The 17,162-nt window shown below is 43.7% G+C and overlaps 1 protein-coding gene across 1 annotated transcript in view; it reads left to right on the forward strand.

Moving 5' to 3' along the window:
• Nucleotides 1–206: 206 nt before the first annotated feature.
• Nucleotides 207–17,162, forward strand: part of AIFM3 (AIF family member 3) — a 284,806-nt gene continuing 267,850 nt past the window's right edge. The window contains exon 1 of the mRNA XM_085633940.1: nt 207–728. The gene's annotated coding sequence lies outside the window, so the exon portion shown is untranslated. The remainder of the gene's footprint in view (nt 729–17,162) is intronic.

Consider the following 17,162-nt stretch of genomic DNA (forward strand, 5'->3'; position numbering starts at 1 on the left):
CCTACAGCAGTCTTCTCTCTCTCTCATCTTCAGCAGCCTTCTCTTCGAGCTCATTTAGCCTACACCTCTCCTGCATCCTTCTGCAGTTTTTTCTTGCCCCTCTCCTGCAGCTTCAATCTCGCCCCCTCCCGTGCTGACTCTCCCCTACTTCCTGCATTCTTGCATAGTGCAATATGCACTCTACCCTGCCTCCTCCTCGCTCTCCTCCCGCAGCTTCCTGCTGTCTACAGCAGCCTCCTCTTCTTCGCGCTCCCCTGCAGCCGTCTCCTTCGTTCTCCTGCAGTCCCCTCCTCGCCACGACACCTGCTTCTCCTCCCTATTCTGCTGCCCCCTCCTTCCTGCAGCCTCCCACCTCCTCTCTCTCTAGCTCGTGCCCTCCCCGACACTCCCACTGGAATACAACAACGCAAGGTTTGCCTGAGTGCACTGGTCCCTGAGCCCGGACTATTCACATCTACAGAGCCGCTGCACGCGCCCGGCTGCAACCTCCTCTGCAGCCCCGTCCCCCTCCTGCTGCCTGAAGCGCACGGAGCGCTGCTGTCCCGCAGACCCAACTACCCCGGAGCCCTGCTGCCTCCAGACTCCTGGCACGAGCGCACTTCGGACTGCTGTCCCGAGGCACCCGGAGCAGCCTCAGACCTCTGCTGCCCTCCAGCTCCCGGGGGACCCCGTCCGGGCTACTGTGTCAGTCCAGCGCCTCCCCCACCCCGATACTCCTTTCTGCCCAGGTAAGCATTCCTCTCTGCTGCAGTGTGCATACATAACGCGTCCCGCGCCGGCCCAGGGGGCATGCTGGGAGCGGGGGTCCTGCGCATCCGACTACTAGGAATTACTTTTACGTGGGAGGAGGACGGGTTTGCAGTTGCACGTTGCAAAGTGGGGGCGAGGTGACGGTACTGGAAGAGCCTTTAAACATTTCAAGCAGTATCATATTTGGAATTTGTTAAATTCGTGGAACGTCACAATTTTGAATCACAGAATCCCACCAGGCATCGTTTTTAACTAAAAAAAAAAAACATCGTAATGTGTCAGCTGAACACCTGACCCTGCGGACAGGAGAATCGTTGAGTTTCTGCTCTGAGGAAATTTCGCGGTCTTCTTTCGTTAAACATCGCCGACCTGCCCTGCAGAGTACACGCGACCAGCGCGCTGAAAGGAACCGCGAGGTTACGCGCAGCGCTATAATAAAGCACTGTAAATGAATCCACAGCATAGACACATAAGCTGGTTAGGTTATCTCTTATAAGTATACAATGGTGGTGCCGGTGATGCTCCTCGAGCAAAAGGGTAGAGCGTGCATCAAAGTCATATTATAAAGTGCCCTAGTTTAAGATTAACATAAAGTAATGCATGGCATTAGTAACGAATTGTATATACATTGTGAACACTTTAATGTTCTTTTTGCAGGCTGAAACTGGATTCTGTATGAATAATGCAGCGCAAACTATCTTATTTCTCTCTGCTCTGCTCCTGCGATTAAATACGTACATTAAAACTGGATGCTGTTGTTCGAAGTTGAACAAATTAGGATTTAGTTGCATTGTGTCTGAAGGATGCAAGGGAAATTGTTGTTTTTGTATCTGGATTTTAGAAATATTGCTGCTGTTGCCACATGCGCATTCTAATGTTGCACTCCGTGGAAGGTGCACCTCGTAAATTAACTGGATTGTGGGGTATAGTTGTTTCTTTTTTGCTCTGAAGACTTGTCTTGCTGGCACCCGGGATTTATTATTGATAACACACACCGGAAGAGGCCTAGAAAGCAGACGCTCCAGGATAGTCCACATGGAAGCAAGCATTCCAGGTAGGGCACGCGAGGCCGCCACCTGAAAAAGACACCACATTGGGCACAGTGCCACTTCCCATAGGGTGCTAAATGCTTGCACTGTCCCTGATTCCACTGCCATCTTCCCATGTGTGGTCAATGTGTCTACAACATCCATTGCCAACCATCATTTGTGGAAGATATTGCTGTTATCAGTACTATTAGCACTCATTTACTCTCCTCGGAAGCATGGATGGTCATTGGTTGAGTTGGCTTTGGCCCAGTTTGAAGTTGTGCCCTGCAAGTCGCCACAAGCGTCAGCGTCAAGTGGGGAAGTCGCTCATCCCTTCCACGAGCTAGGGGACACCTATGGTCATTGAGAGTTGCCTATGTCACCAAACACCCATTGGTTGTGACTCCCAGATCTAAATGGACTAATATGCTTGAAGCTGAGAGTTGTATTTGGACACCCAGAATTTTTACGCTATTTAGTTTAGTATTAAGGAATTGCACAATTAACCGAAAGAGGTTTCCTGGCACTGAAACAAGACTGTATTAGAGAAGAATGGAAGAGTAGTCGACTGCAGCCGGAACAGCCAGGTTTTCATTCTCTTACCGAAGAAGTATTATAGGAGCCCACGTTCCACTGCAAGGTGGATCCATAAGAGTGAAGTTTGAACTGGTAGGCTACGGCTGCCTTTAGCAGGATTGTGTCAGTTCGATTCAGAAAGACTTGGCTGTGACTTACTCTTGAAGGACTCATAACTCACTACTGATTTCCAAGAGTAATCCAAGAATGCTGTCCAAAGAATCAAAGCATAATCTTGCGTGAAGCCTTCAGTGACTTATTTGTGGCTGAATCCATTGAGGTCTTATTCATCGTCTCATATTCGTAATATTCGTGCATGGTTATATCAAACAGCATATTGGAAAAAAGTAGGGTGGTCAAAGCGAACAAGTTTTTAGGAGAAAGGGTTGTGAGACATCACAAGGCGATTACAGCTGTTATATCTAACATTGATGTTAGAGTCCCATCACGCTGATGACACGCCATGTGCATGGAGATTATATGTGAAAAGAGCGCATCCGATTCTATGTTATAAAGATATTGAAAGTTGTGAATGAGTTCTGTGACCATATAGAAGAACACAGTCAAAGGCCTTTGTAAGACCATCGAACTCAGTGGTCAGTTGCATTATCCTCTTCCATATGGCATAGCCATATTATTCCTGACAATACATGGCCATCCTCCCTGACAATACTCTTTTAAGTTCTTGGTTTCATGGTTGCTCTTATAAAATAACATCTCCTGGTTGCAAAATTTGTAAATGAGGAATCTGTGCTAAGAAAATAAACACAGTTTGAATTTTTACGCTGATATATAAGCAAGTTGTTTAAGGTTACTTTCAAAACGTCTGTGCATTAGAATGTGTGATAACCTGAAGATAGATTCCTGCTTTCTTGTAATAAATTGCTGTATTGTAATAAATGCGTATAATGTCATAAAAACCTCCTCATCATCAACGGGAAAAAGCTTAGAAGAAAGGCCAGAGGGAACCTAGCATGGTTGTAATTCTTCTCTGTGGCCTGCCTTCTACACTGTCTAGTGGCTCAGGCAGCAGGCATTGTGACATCAAAAATCAACTGTAATAACTTAGTACAGTAAAGTAGTATTGCATTTCCTTGTTAAAGATGAGCAGTGATATATTTTCTTACAAATGAATATTGATGGGGAAGTAAATCGTAAGGGCAGAGTCTTAGGCCTCCAAGACAGCCATGTTCTTGAGAGCACTGCCTGAGCTCAAGCATTGGTGGTTCAAGACCAGTGCTTAATTTGTGCTGGAGGTTCGTGGTGCTCTACACTGGCACTTAATTGTCAGCACCGGCTCTAGTGACAGTCCACACATGGTCTTTTTAATTTAGAGATGAGCTCAACAACCGTCTTTATTAAGTCAATATACATTGAAACTGAATAACACTAGCCTCTTAAGACATTATTATAGCTTTGTGTGGCCTGAAATAGTCTGAATTGTCACTCTTGTAGCAGTGCAATGATTAGGGTGTAATGTTGGTACTGCCATTGGCAGCGCTGGCAGGGTATGAGTGATGTAGGCTGCAGTGGCATTCTGAGACCCGTGCTTGGCTCATTGCTCAGCAGTCAGAGGAAACATGCTCTGCTTACTGAACACCCATGGCCACAGTGATTCCTGGAATTAACTAAGTGCCTTCCCTGCTGGCACTACATGACAGAGGCTTCGGAGAAACACTGGGTCTGCTGTGGCATCACAGCGGAGTGAGGAACTTGAGCACTCTGTAGGCCTGGAGTGACCCACCAGGGCAACTGGGCTCTGACGGCTGGAGAAGGCTGGCCTGTTGTGGCCCTAAGGTGAGGGAGGAGAAATGCCATGCAGGGAGAGGTGGGAGAGAGCTTCCGTGGAACTTGAAGAATTGTCCAAGTTAGATGACGATGAGACCGGCACCCACTCACCCTGGAGCAAACCGAAATCCACCTTACTCTTGACTCCTGATCCTCAGGAAATAAACAATCTGGCAAAAAACCCAAAGAGGATTTTTTTTCCTTGGCGGGTCCTGTCCATCAGGGATTTATGCGAAAAGGAAGATAAAAAACTGTAGGTTTGAGGGCTGCGCTTACACAACTAGAGGCCTTGATAATGGCCGTACTCGTACACCCACAATACATGACACATAGTATAGACATGAGCCTGGCATCATTTCAGAGGGCTATAGGGAAGATCAAAGGCATGTATGCATGTATGTATGTATGTATGTATGTATGTGTGTTCTTATAAAGGTTGAGTAACAAATACGGAGCAAGATGCGGTATCATTGAAACTGAGTGTCAACTCTACGGAAAAGACAGTTGACAGCCAAAGGAGACTTTTCATAGATATCATAAGTTTGAGAACTGTGACTTTGCGCCCATTGCAAACTTAGAAGCCAGGGTCGACATGCTGGAAAATGAGGCAGAGTTCTAAAAGTTAGAATCCTGGGCTTGTCAAAGAGCCCATGCGTTTGCAAACAGGAGTACAACAATCCTTGAGAGATATTTTTTAAGTGGACCACGAGGAGACTGACCTTTTGGTAATCAGGCCCTCCCGCATGCCAACCAAGAGATCTTCGGATATAGGCGATGTATTGGGTATGGTGTTAGCTGAATTATCTAATTCTCATTAACATTAACTGGTCTTTAGCTGGCTGTTAAGAAAGGGAGAATTGAAATGGGCAACACAAGAATACATGTTTTTCCAGAATTCAACCTCATTACTTTGAGGTGCCGGCAGGGTTTGGGCACCATTAAAAAAGAGATGATCTCAGAGGAGCTTGATGCCACACTCGACCTTCCGGCAACATTTCAAATCAGAGCTGGAGAGGTGGTGCATATGGTCAGTGACCCAGAAGCAGCTCAGGAGTTTTTGTTCTCAGGGGATTAGGTGGAGACCCACCAGAGTGGACCCAGAGATGCTATCTGATGTCTTGTATCTGAAGTTGTGGGCAGAGATGTTTAGATGTCTAGATTGTAAGCTTGCATCTCAGAGGTTTGGCAGAAAGTTGCATCTGCAAATCGACCAGTGGTGAAAATGATATGTCGATATACCTTATTTCTCTTTACGCTACCCTCTTCTAAATAGACCTGATGTTCGGGTCAACTAGCATCCTTCATGTTAGTAACTTTGAAGTATTGTGACAAGAAGCAGATTTGTGTCCAACCAGATGCCACATCCAGCGCCAGGGCGTCTCATAGGTAAACAAGCGCTATATAAAACCAATAACAATAATAGCTTTTACAACTTTAAGCCTACGATATATTGCATTAGACATTTGAGGTACCATGTCTGTTTGTTGCTTGTCCGTGAATAATAAAAAGATTTCAAGTTTAAAAAAAACTAGATTCGAATTAGATATAGGTTTCACAGATATTGCAGACATTTATTTTATGTAAGTATTGAAATCGGCGACACAAGCAACTTGCACGGTGCTTTTATTGATTCTGGTTGCAGTAGCAGTCTGTCCTTATTTTCAATATCACATGTTGGTCTAGTTGTTTTACACCATGTATTACAGCTTTGCTAATGCTTACCAAGCTCTTCTCTGTCTAAAATATCGTATAGAATTCCCTGCGATAAGTGTAAGTTAATGTACGTGTGCAGTGGCTTGTGCATGTGAGTATATTGCACCTGGAGGGGTGTAACATTGTGTTTGAGGCTGGGCCCGGGGGAGTCTGCAGGGGCGTGGGGTGTGTTTGTGTGTGGGTGTATATGTGCAGGGCTGAGGGTTGGTGTCTTTGATGTGGGCTAGATGTGTTTGAAAGTTTGGTGTGAGTTGGGATTGTGGCGTTGTCTATGATGCGTGTTTGCTGTGTGAAGGGCTTAGTGTGTTGGTGTATGTTTGTGGAAGGTCATGGTGACTGCATGGAACACGTTTATCTGTAGGGTTTAAGAAGTGTAAGACTAGCTCTGTAAATGGGAAGCACTATCTTTCTATTGGGGCTTGGTTGTCATGTAGGTGGTGGCTGCAGACCCACTCTGTGTGAAGTGTGTGGACCTCAGCCTATAGCTCTTAGGCATGTGTGTAATTTGTGTTCAGATCTTCCCACCATATTCCAAACCCACGACAGGTGGTCCTGCCCACCAAAAGCATTAATGGACGTCCCTAACTACACAAAGTAATATCCGAGAATAGAGTAACATTTCTTTCCTTTCATTGGGAACACTGAGAGCCATGTCTCTCTCTGCAACATGGAATGAAGCCTCATAATCTATGCTCATTAGTAGCAGCCACATCGTGACTAGTGCATAGAATCCTGCGTATTTGTATAAGGCAGAGCAAACCATTACCAAATATAGTTACAGAACCAACTATGTACATTAGAAATACAAATATAATTACACTTGAAAAGTGTAGTATAGTGTTGATATGTGGAGTTATGTGACATGTGACCAGAAGTGATGTTGGCTGCCATGTTTTGATAAGACTCATAGCCTCATGTCTGGATACGTCTCCTGCTTCTGCCGGCACCCACTGTAGCGATATGTCCCTTTACAAGCACCATACTGTTATATATTTTGAGCCTGATTCACGAAGGTAACACGTGTAGTAAAGTTGCAAGTGGGGAATCTCCGCACTTGCGGCAGATTCTCTGCACTTGAGACGGAATCTCAGCACTGCGCACTCTCTTACGTGTAGCTTTACTACACATAAGTTACCTTCGTGAATCGGACCCTTCCTGTTTGATTATGTCATGTTGTGATGTGCTAAGTGCATTTGTAAAGCTCATTCCCACCATTTATGGCTCTAATGGCAGTTTCAAAATCTGCCAGCCGCCGATGCAGGTCTTGGGATTCTCGCGGACTGGCGTCAGAGTGGTGTATTAGCTTTTTATTTAGATGTGTTTCATATGGTTTAGACGTGAATCACATTGTTGAATGGCTTGCAGGTTTGAGTAAACTAATGCCTTCTTCAGTAATGGATTATGTTGCCTAGTGGGTCTGCTGGATGCATGTATGGATCTGCATAGGACATTATGTCCATGGATGCGTACGCCATAGGGCAATGCAGTTGTTCTAGTCTCCTGGGTGTATGGTTGTCCATTGCTCAGATCCAGCTAGTGGTTGAGTTTTGAAGCATATTTGCCCATTATGTGGCTTTTTGTGGATTTCCTAGGTATAGATTCATTTCTTCAGGTTGGTTGATTGGTAGATTGGTGCAAGGGTGCAAGCTGAATGATGTGTTTTTGAGGAGTGAAGCACTTAGTCTTCTTCATGGTTGTGTGTGGGTGGGATGGACTGGGAAAGAAAATTGGACTGGGCACCAAAATAGAAGTGGCCCCCATTAGCAAATCATATAGCTAAAAAAGTAGCCGCATCTGCGAATCGGGGTAGTATTGAACTTAGGCGTTACAGGTGTTTTGCAAGGTCTGGACAGCTGTATGCATTTGTGCCTGCTGCAGGCAATGTTTGAGTTAATATCAGCGGAATCAACAGTAACATCGTCCCGCTAGACCATAAACAGCCAAAAGAACGAGCCCCCCACATACTGACCTGTCAGACTAGCCCTTCTCGCACTGCCAGATTGACCTGTTGGCCAGCTTGACCCTGCGGTGCTTGCCCGGAGCTATTGCTAATATGAAGCGCTGTGTAAGGAAAGGTGGCAGTTAAACGTCATCAGGATGTGCAGGTGAGGTGGCAGACACTTGGCCAACTGCGAGGCTTGGAGCCTTCTAATGCACGTGCTGGAGCTAGGAGTTGTTTTTAATGTGTATTGCAGTTGTCTAAGGCCTAAGCGCAGTTTGCACCGACTTCCGTGTACGCTTTGAAAAAAGACTACAGCAGGACTAACCTGTTGCAGACGAACTTGTATGCATGGAACAGCAGGGAGATGGGCTTCAACTGAGAGACACCTACCTCAGCTTTGCAATTTAGTAATAACTTGAAAGTCAATGTCGCTCCTTCGCACCACCGAAAAGCTCTATTATTATTTATAACTTGAGTATTGCAGTATTGCTGTATTTCCTGAAAATATATCAGGTTAGTTGAGATATCATCGGTAACCTTGAATAGCACTTTTCAGATTACCTCTGACGTCACAGTGCCTACTGAGCAGGATTCTGATTTGTAGCATGTTTGACAAGGTGGGACCGGAAGTGGGGGCGGGTTCAGTTTCCTAAACTGGGGACTAGGCTCAGACTGTAGAGGTGACGGAAGTCCCTGCCACAAAGACATGCAGAAGAACATGGTCCATGTACATTCAAAATAACCGGGCTCCAGGGATTTCTAAGAGGAGAAACATGACGCCAGGGGTTTGTAGGACAGCAGTTATGGTTCTAGAGCTTTGGAAGAAGGGAAGCCTATAAGTGATAATCTTACAGAGCCACACATGCCTGCAAAGAAGACAATATAAAGGGAAGGCTGATAAACCTATATAAACCGGCATACACATATTTCTGTATAATACGGAAACATGAACTAATATACAGAACCCAGTTTCGCCTTACATTACTATATATTAAATGCTCCAATACCACTGTAAAGTCTTCCTTTTACTTATTGTATTACAGTTAAGTTCTGACATTACCTGTCACCTGTAATAAGAACATGGTTTAGCACATCTAGTAAGTTATTACAGTTGTTTTTAGATTTCACAATGCTTCTGCGAGAACCAGCAGACATTGTCAAAAGCAGGTCACTGAACAGAATTACAGCTCTGGTTTTAACAGTGAAAGGCTAAGCTAGCCTTACATCTCTTTCTTCTGAACTTGTTCACAGTAATTAGCTGATAAGGAGACATTTATGACCAAATGTTTATTTATTGCACTGTAGGAGTTCATTCTAAGAAAGCTGAAATGAATGGCATGTTGGCACACATTCTGAAACACAGCCATTTTTTGAAAGTGACACATTAAACTGTTTATAATTTATTTTGCACCAAAGACAAGTTGCATGTTACTGTTTCCTTTCACAGTACAGGTTCCACATGTTATGTTATGTTTACTTGTATAGCGCCCTAATAACCCATGAGGGTATCCAGGCGCTTTGCAGGTTGGCTGGTGGCTGTCTCTCTGGGGAGTTTATTCAAAGAGACCGGTCTTCAAATTCTCGTAACTCGAGAACAATAAAGTGCGTCGCCGTAATCAAGCATGCTTGTATAAGGGGCCATGTGACCGGTTTCCTAGTATTCTCTGGTAGCCCTTAAAGTCTTTTGAGCATCTGCACATTCGTTTGACCTTTGCCCCAGTGTGTGACACTGTGGTGTCACTGACTCCAAAGCCAGCGCTCCAGGGGTCCCGTCTGAGCTGCCATTCAAGTCTTCTTGCATATATACCTGCACACAGAGACTCCTGCAGGCAACAGAACTGGTCTTGCAAGGCACGAGGCAGAACTGGTTTGACCATGGGGAGAACCCACCTTCCAAATCCAGTACCAGCTGGATGCATTGCCCGTGGGTGCCAAACACTTCCCTTGTACTTTAGCAAAATTCAAAATGAACAGATCGAATGTAAAATAAGTACAATCTAAAATAGGATGCAAGGCGCCTGCTCCTATGTCAGAAACTTCAAAAATAAAAGAGGTTTGCTAAATAGTGCAGAAAAAGTAATTTTTATTAAACTCAATACATTGATGAACAAAGTGGGGATTTCACTCGGTTACCGATCATGAAAGTGATCACGTGACCTATGTCGATAGAGAGGCACAGGCCAGCTTCTAGGTTCCTACTACTTCCTTTTTTTCCCTTACATCATTCACCATTGACCGTTATCTTAATAAGAGACTGCCTACCAACAGTAATCTGTATTTATCTAAAGCGCAAAGGAAAAAAGTAATGGAGTTATAACCCAGTCACTATATTTAGACTTCTGTGTGTTCAAAGCCTTCGACTGGTTAACATTACATGCTAATAAATATGTTTAATAAAAGTATATATTTAAGCAGGTGTCCCAAATTTTCCGCACTGGAACCAATTTCAATTTTACAAGAGTGCCATATGCAACATATATTCCAGTCCATTATATAGTATTTTGATTTAGTTGGGAAGCAGAGACAATGGGTAAGTCCTATTTTGGGCTCTATGTGGCACTATTCCAATTATCTTCCAAGTCTATGTGCTTCGACCCTACAAATCATGTTTTTTCATGGTCTTCCACCAGGTAAGGGGCTGCAAAGGGTAAATACAAGGGGCTTCCCATGGGCTGCTGTCAGAACAGATGCACAGGCTGCCTTGTTGTGGGGCAGCCGGTGGTCAATTTGTAAAAAAAATAAGTGTCGGGGCTCTTGTTAGGAGGCAGCTTGCTCCAGCCCATTCTCCTGGTAGCGTCGCCTAAAACAGAACCAACTACTAACCAAGAAAGTGGGGAGAGGATGTGGTGTGATGGCCACAGCTGCCGACTTCGAGTCTCAGCATCGGCTCAACATCCTGTGATTCTGGGTAAATCACATAATCTCCCTGTACAATAGTGAGTTCTTAACTGGTGCTCATTAAAAGTGCCGAAGTTGATGGTTAAGTGCCGGTGCTGAGCACCGGAAACCACCGGCTCAAATTAAGCAATGGGGGCAGCTTGTCTTCCTTCTGTGTTTTCAATCATACTTACTGTCTTACTTTTTAAGAGATCATCCTAGAATACTTTTATTTTGCTTGCATCTTGTCTTTTTAACCGTTTCCAATCTGGAAATTCTGGAAGAGCTCCGTATCCAGCAAGGACCGCGCAGAGTGGTGCTTGATGCCGCTGCACGTGACACATTAAAGTAGGGTGACTTGCTTAAAATGGATAGCATTATCAACATGCAGGTATGCTAACTTAATATACCAAGTTCTATAAATACATTGCACGGGTGGATGGTGGATGGATGATGCAAAAGTGGAGCAGCGTTTTCAGATATCTTAGACTACACTGGTGCCAGTGAGTGTTTGCTCGAGATGTTTCTTTAGCACTGAGGAATCAAAGTTCAAAGATCAAATACACTTTATTCGGATAACATTGTATCCATAAAAGCACAAAACACTACAGCAAACAGATAAAAACGTGCAGGTTAAAAGTCGTAATAAATCATTTAAACCATAATAGCATACAATGTACAATAATATTATAATTCATTCATAAAAGAAATAAAACCTAGGGATTGGACATCATTTGTCGTGCTTGAGCAGCAATCCACAAAAAAGTGCCAGTGCGGAAAACCAACTCTTCATCGTCTAGGGTAAGTCATTTTAAATAGGTATGTTCCAGACTGATGGGTGTATGTTTTGTAAAATAGGGAGTTAAGAACCACTTAATATATTTTAAATAATATTTGCAAAAGAACAGAAAGAGCTGGATAGATTGTCCGCTCAGACCATCACACGGGCATGGAATATGATCGAGGTCATGGTGGTAACCAAGAGGGAAACATAATAAAAATTTGATGGTACCAGCCCTTAAGCGAAACAGAAGGCTCCTCTCCAGTGGCTCATTGGCAGTCTGATATAATTAGCCAACTTGTGTGCACAATCCGCAATGGCCATATAGCTATGGACAAGAGGTTTATTGTATTCCTTCTCATATCTTTCTGTTCTGTATAATGACTAGAGCGCGCTCCTAAGCTCGCTTTTATTTGCGGCCATCGCTGTACTAGGGTCTGTGTAAAAACTTTCCTTATTGACACTACAAAGGCTCTGGTGCACCCCTGACAGCCATGGTATGTCTTTACCTTTTGCACATGCCATGAAGTCACTAATGATCTCTCTCGTCAGGGATGCTGCAGGATTCTTCCAGACTGATAACCAGAAGAGGGCAGGACGTGCTCTAATAAAATAATCAATAAAATGTGAATTAAGTTTATTATGGCAAATATATTGAGGTGTAGAGATTGGGACGCCTAGTAATTTCCTACAAAATCTATTTTCTTCCTGTTGAATGCAGGTACTGTTGTCAAACCCCCAAATCTCAGTGCTGTATGTGGCAGTCGGCACACATTGAGACTTACATTTTTTAAAAATAGCTAAAATAACACCTGTTCTCTTTGGGCGTGGAAGACTAAAAATCGAGTTGGTGGCCTTTGAGAACTTGCTCCTGGCGTGAGCCATATGCTCACTCCAAGAACCGTTCACAGCAAAGACCACCCCAAGATATGGAAAATAACCGGTACTCATCAGCTTCTGAACATTCACAAGTATAGTATTAAGTTGACGCTTCTTTGGGCCGCACGACATTACAAAAGACTTTTTAAAATTAGTGCGTAAACCCAGGCTGTCCATATAACTAATAAAACCATGTACTAACCTGCGTAGGGAGTTTGAGGTGCGGCCCATAAGGACCGCATCATTCGCATAGAGGAGTACAGGGCGATTTTTGGAACATCTTGATTTAAGGTTTTTAAAGATTTGTTCAGTCCATTGATGTAGATGATAAAAAGGAGGGGGGCCAAGACACAGCCCTGTCTGACCCCCCTACCTACTTCAATGGCTTCCGAAACCTCACCCCCGCGCCCAATTCTCAACCGCACTTTAAGATCTTTGTGCAGGTGTGCCAGAAAGTACACCAAAGGCTTGTCCAATCCATAGGCCAGCAGGATATTAACAAGGTCAAAAGCCGAGGTCAAATCCATGAAGGCCAAATAGACCGGAGAAGCTCGTGAAATGGTGTATTTCCCCATGATTAAATTGAGGTTAAGGCATTGTTCAATGGTGCCCACCTTACTACGAAAGCTTAGTTGACAGGGATCTAGGATTCCATTGTTCTCAGACCACTCTAAAATCTAATTGTATAGGACTCTACCTAAAATTTTTAAGGTATTATCAATTAGGGAGATAGGCCTATAACAATTAGGTTGGGAACTTTCCCCTTTTTTAAAAATCGGAACGAATATACTTGTAGACCAGGAGCTGGGTAATGGGGCATACGCTAAATTGTTAAAAACATTTAGGAGTAAAGGGGCCCAAAAGTCCAGCTTGTGTTTGATAAGGTCGATGTGTAGACCATCTGGTCCTGGGGCTTTAGCGCCAAAACTCTGGTGAATCGCTTCTCCCACCTCAGGTAGGGTCATCTGTATCCTTGTTAATGGCCCCAGCACAAGGTGGTCAGCCTCCTGTGTGGGTGCAGCATACATTTCTGTAAGGTGCTTTTCCCAGGACTCACTCGAGATGGTACAGCTTATCGGAATGAGGAGCTGACCCATGGACCGCAAGTCCCTCACGGCTGCTTAAAATGTGTTCCCTTTTTTAGTATTTGCTGCTACCTCTAGAGCCTCCCACCGATTTTTTAGAATCTCCCCTTTCCGATTAAAAATCGCGGTTTTATACCTCCACCTCGCCAATTTTACTTCAAGGGGGCATCTAGGGTCAGATAATAAGGCTCCCCGGAGTTGTTTGTTGGCCTCCGAGCACTCGTGATCGAACCATCTCGGATCTCACTTCATTCGGAATATCAGTTTTGACAGAAGCGTTTTTACTGCTGTACAAAGTTTATCAAAGTCATTGACAACTTCAGGAAGCTGATCTTGAGTTGATAAACACACATTTATAAGGGGCATATTTCCCTTAACCATCTTCTGGAAAAGGTCAATATTATCTACACCCCTCCATATTAGCCTCAAATTATCAGTGGAGGGTGTTAAATTCCTAGCACCGCATTCTGAATTAAATATAGGCCGCGGTGTTAGGCTCAATCCTATTCTTATGGGATTATGATCCCCTTGGCTCATAGGGATAACTTCAGCTTCCATAAGGTGGTCAGCGAGGTGGGGGGATATGAAGAAAAAATCTATGGTGGAGGAACACCCCCTTCCCCAAAATGTTGGCACATGGGGATTAATTGCACAATTTTCATCTACAATGTCCATCACATCAGTGAGATTATACATACTCAAAAAAGTGGCCAGCTCAGCACCCCTACGACAAGTAGCGCTGGGATTGTGAAAACCAGAGCTATCTAGTCTATCTATTGGTTTTGCATTAAAATCACCTCCCAGAAGAATACCAGTAGTTTTTACTGATTCTTGCTGGGAGTCAAGATGGGAGATAAATCCCAGGAATCAATGTACATGCCATTATGCACATTGTTAGTTCAGAAGTTGGTGCATAATGCTGAATTCAGTTGTCTGAACATACAATAATAAATACAGCTCAAAGTAAAATATTAGACACCCAATGTTCTGCTGAAGACTGAAACTGTCCCCATGGGTGAATATTCCTTACCATCCCTCTGACTTTGGAGCCCGAACCATGCTTGCTGCTGCTGAGGCTGGGGATGGATAAAGAGTGATGTCTTACCTGAGGCTTGACTTATACAAACAGAATCCGTCGCGAGACCTGACGATAGGGCTCTATTGGATGTATTTCTTTACTTTCTGCTGCAGGCTGGCTACATTTAAAACACAGCTGAACCAGCAATCATGCCTACCCAAAGAAGGCTTGGTTCCCATCTTTAAAGCACTGTGTAAAATGAGGGTTAGATAGCTACCTCACTGTGTAAAATGAGGGCTAGAGGGCTACCTCACTGTGTAAAATGAGGGCTAGAGGGCTACCTCACTGTGTAAAATGAGGACTATAGGGCTACCTATTGGGCCCAGTATATTTAGTGAAGAACCAAGCAATAAAATATTCAGTTCTGTGAGATGATTGGCTGACTAGGGAGAGGGTGAGTTACCTGTGAGCAAATCACAGAGTAGGGTCATCACATTTAAAATCTCATGAGATATCTGTAGTGGTGACTGACTTACCTGACTGCATCATGCTTATTGGTTTCGACTGTGCAGTGTGTGCCTGGAGTGCTTAACCTCATTTTCATTGTGATTTTAATTTTGTTTTTGTAATACGACATACCTATTGAACTTTGTAACACAATATACAATGAGATGGCAGTGATACTAATCTGTTTTATTGTTTGCAGTCTGTATGGTGTGTAGTTGTATAATGATGAATTGGGATGTGGCCAGAGCAATTGCCAGTGGCTGAGATTAATTTAAGCTTTCCATCCATCATCTTCTTGTTTTTGCATTTGATGCCCTAAGTGCGTCGGGCATGTCCAGACGTGGGCCCCGGGCTCACTGTGCCACTGGAACCGAGCCATACCTGGCTGAAAAGCCCATAACAAGTGTGAAACCAATCCTGGGTTGCTTGCGTGTCGGTTCAGGGAGGATCTGGCCTAGCAGTTCGGGCTGGACTGTTCCCATGAGGAACAGGGTGAAGACTGATTTGGAAATGGCTGTGTTGAAACTGAGGTGGCATGGTGGGTGAGAAATGATGGATTGGGATGCGACCCGAGCAATTGCCAGTGGTTGAGATGAATTCAAGCTTTCCATCCTTCACCCCATTGTTTTTGCTTCTGAAAGAGTGGCTTCATTGCAGGTGTACACCAGTGCTACTGAAAGTGCCAACGAAGAATGAGATTTTTTTTGTCTGGAATCCGTCTTTCAATGATGTGCCTGAAGGCTGCACATAAGCTAATTTTGTTATACTTTAAGTAACTCACCACAGACTCAAGCAGTGTTCAAATCTTTATCTACATTTTTAGATGCATGTGAACAGTCTGAATACAGTGCAGTCACCATCATTCATAGGAGAGAAAAATTCAATTGATAAACAAAATACATTTATCTCTGAATCACGCAATAACTGATGTCGGAAAGGGAGAGGACAGAGAGAAAAGATCAAATAACATTAGCAAATACCATAAAATTATATTTACCAAGGATGGTGTGGAAGACCAACCACCTGGCCAAAGGGCTGGTAGGGGTACCCTGAGATAGATTCAGGAGACAAAGACTTCAGGACAGGAATCAAGACAGGATAGATACCCTCTCTAAGATACCGACGGTTGCGCCACACCCCTCTCTTCCTCCTCGAGATTCTTACGCGATCTTCAAATCTAGCCCAATTAAATTAGGATAGAATTTTCTGCTTCAGGTTCTGCGATCAGTTGTTCATCAGCATCTCACAGCATCAGCATCTCTCCCAGCATTCAGCACCCTCCGAATCTCCCCAACTAACTAAAACTATCTTAATTATACCTTTCATTCTGCATGTTCCACCCATTAATGTTTCAATATCGTAAAATACGAAATTTGATTGGTCCGGCAAAGGGGGTCTTCATCACATCATGCTTACATGTCACTAAATTCAGTTAAACAATTGTTTGTAAACCCAACCTCTTACTTTTTATTCATACATATTATTCTTATATACTACATGTATCAATGTTGAAACATTAATGACACTACGATGACTAGAACATTTCATTGTTGAACTCTGCACCATCCGTTCCCAGGCTGTAGCATTCGATCTTGGCTCCCTTTCAACTGCTGTGTCATTGACCTTCATAGTGAAGCATGCGCGGACTTCACGTCATTCAACTCATTCAGTAATGCGAGAAACGCCCAAATACGCACTAATGATAAAAGTCAAAAGACAGATGTTAATTTCTCAAAATAAGTGGTTGCACTGTATACCACCCACCTCTACTCTATCCCAATTTATTTATTAGAATTATCTCCGAGTTAGCATTAGTAAAATAGCTTGCTCTAATTTCAAGTAAGCAGGTGCCATGCATGCGAGTCTTCAAGCCGCCATGTTAAAAACTTCTGCTCATGCGCCAGAATTTCCCTCCAAGCGTTACCTCGTCATACTACGTAGATGTAGTTGACGCATGCGCAAAACAGATTTCCCGTTTTAAAGCGGTATTAGTCCTTCTTCAATGTTATCTGTATTAATACATCCATACGCAAGCTTCACTAACCGAAAAGTGTTCATGTAATGCATATTAGTTTTTACAGAACTTTATTAATAACTTGTTACTGAGTTAAACAAGCGGATTGCTCCGAGCAGGTCCCTTCTCTCCGAGACCTTGCTCCATCAAAACCACTGTGTAAACTCCAGCAAAATCCATCGAGGAAACATGCACTCAGGAGCT

Source organism: Triturus cristatus, chromosome 11 (genome assembly GCF_964204655.1).
Source record: "Triturus cristatus chromosome 11, aTriCri1.1, whole genome shotgun sequence".
Taxonomy (NCBI): Eukaryota; Metazoa; Chordata; class Amphibia; order Caudata; family Salamandridae; genus Triturus; species Triturus cristatus.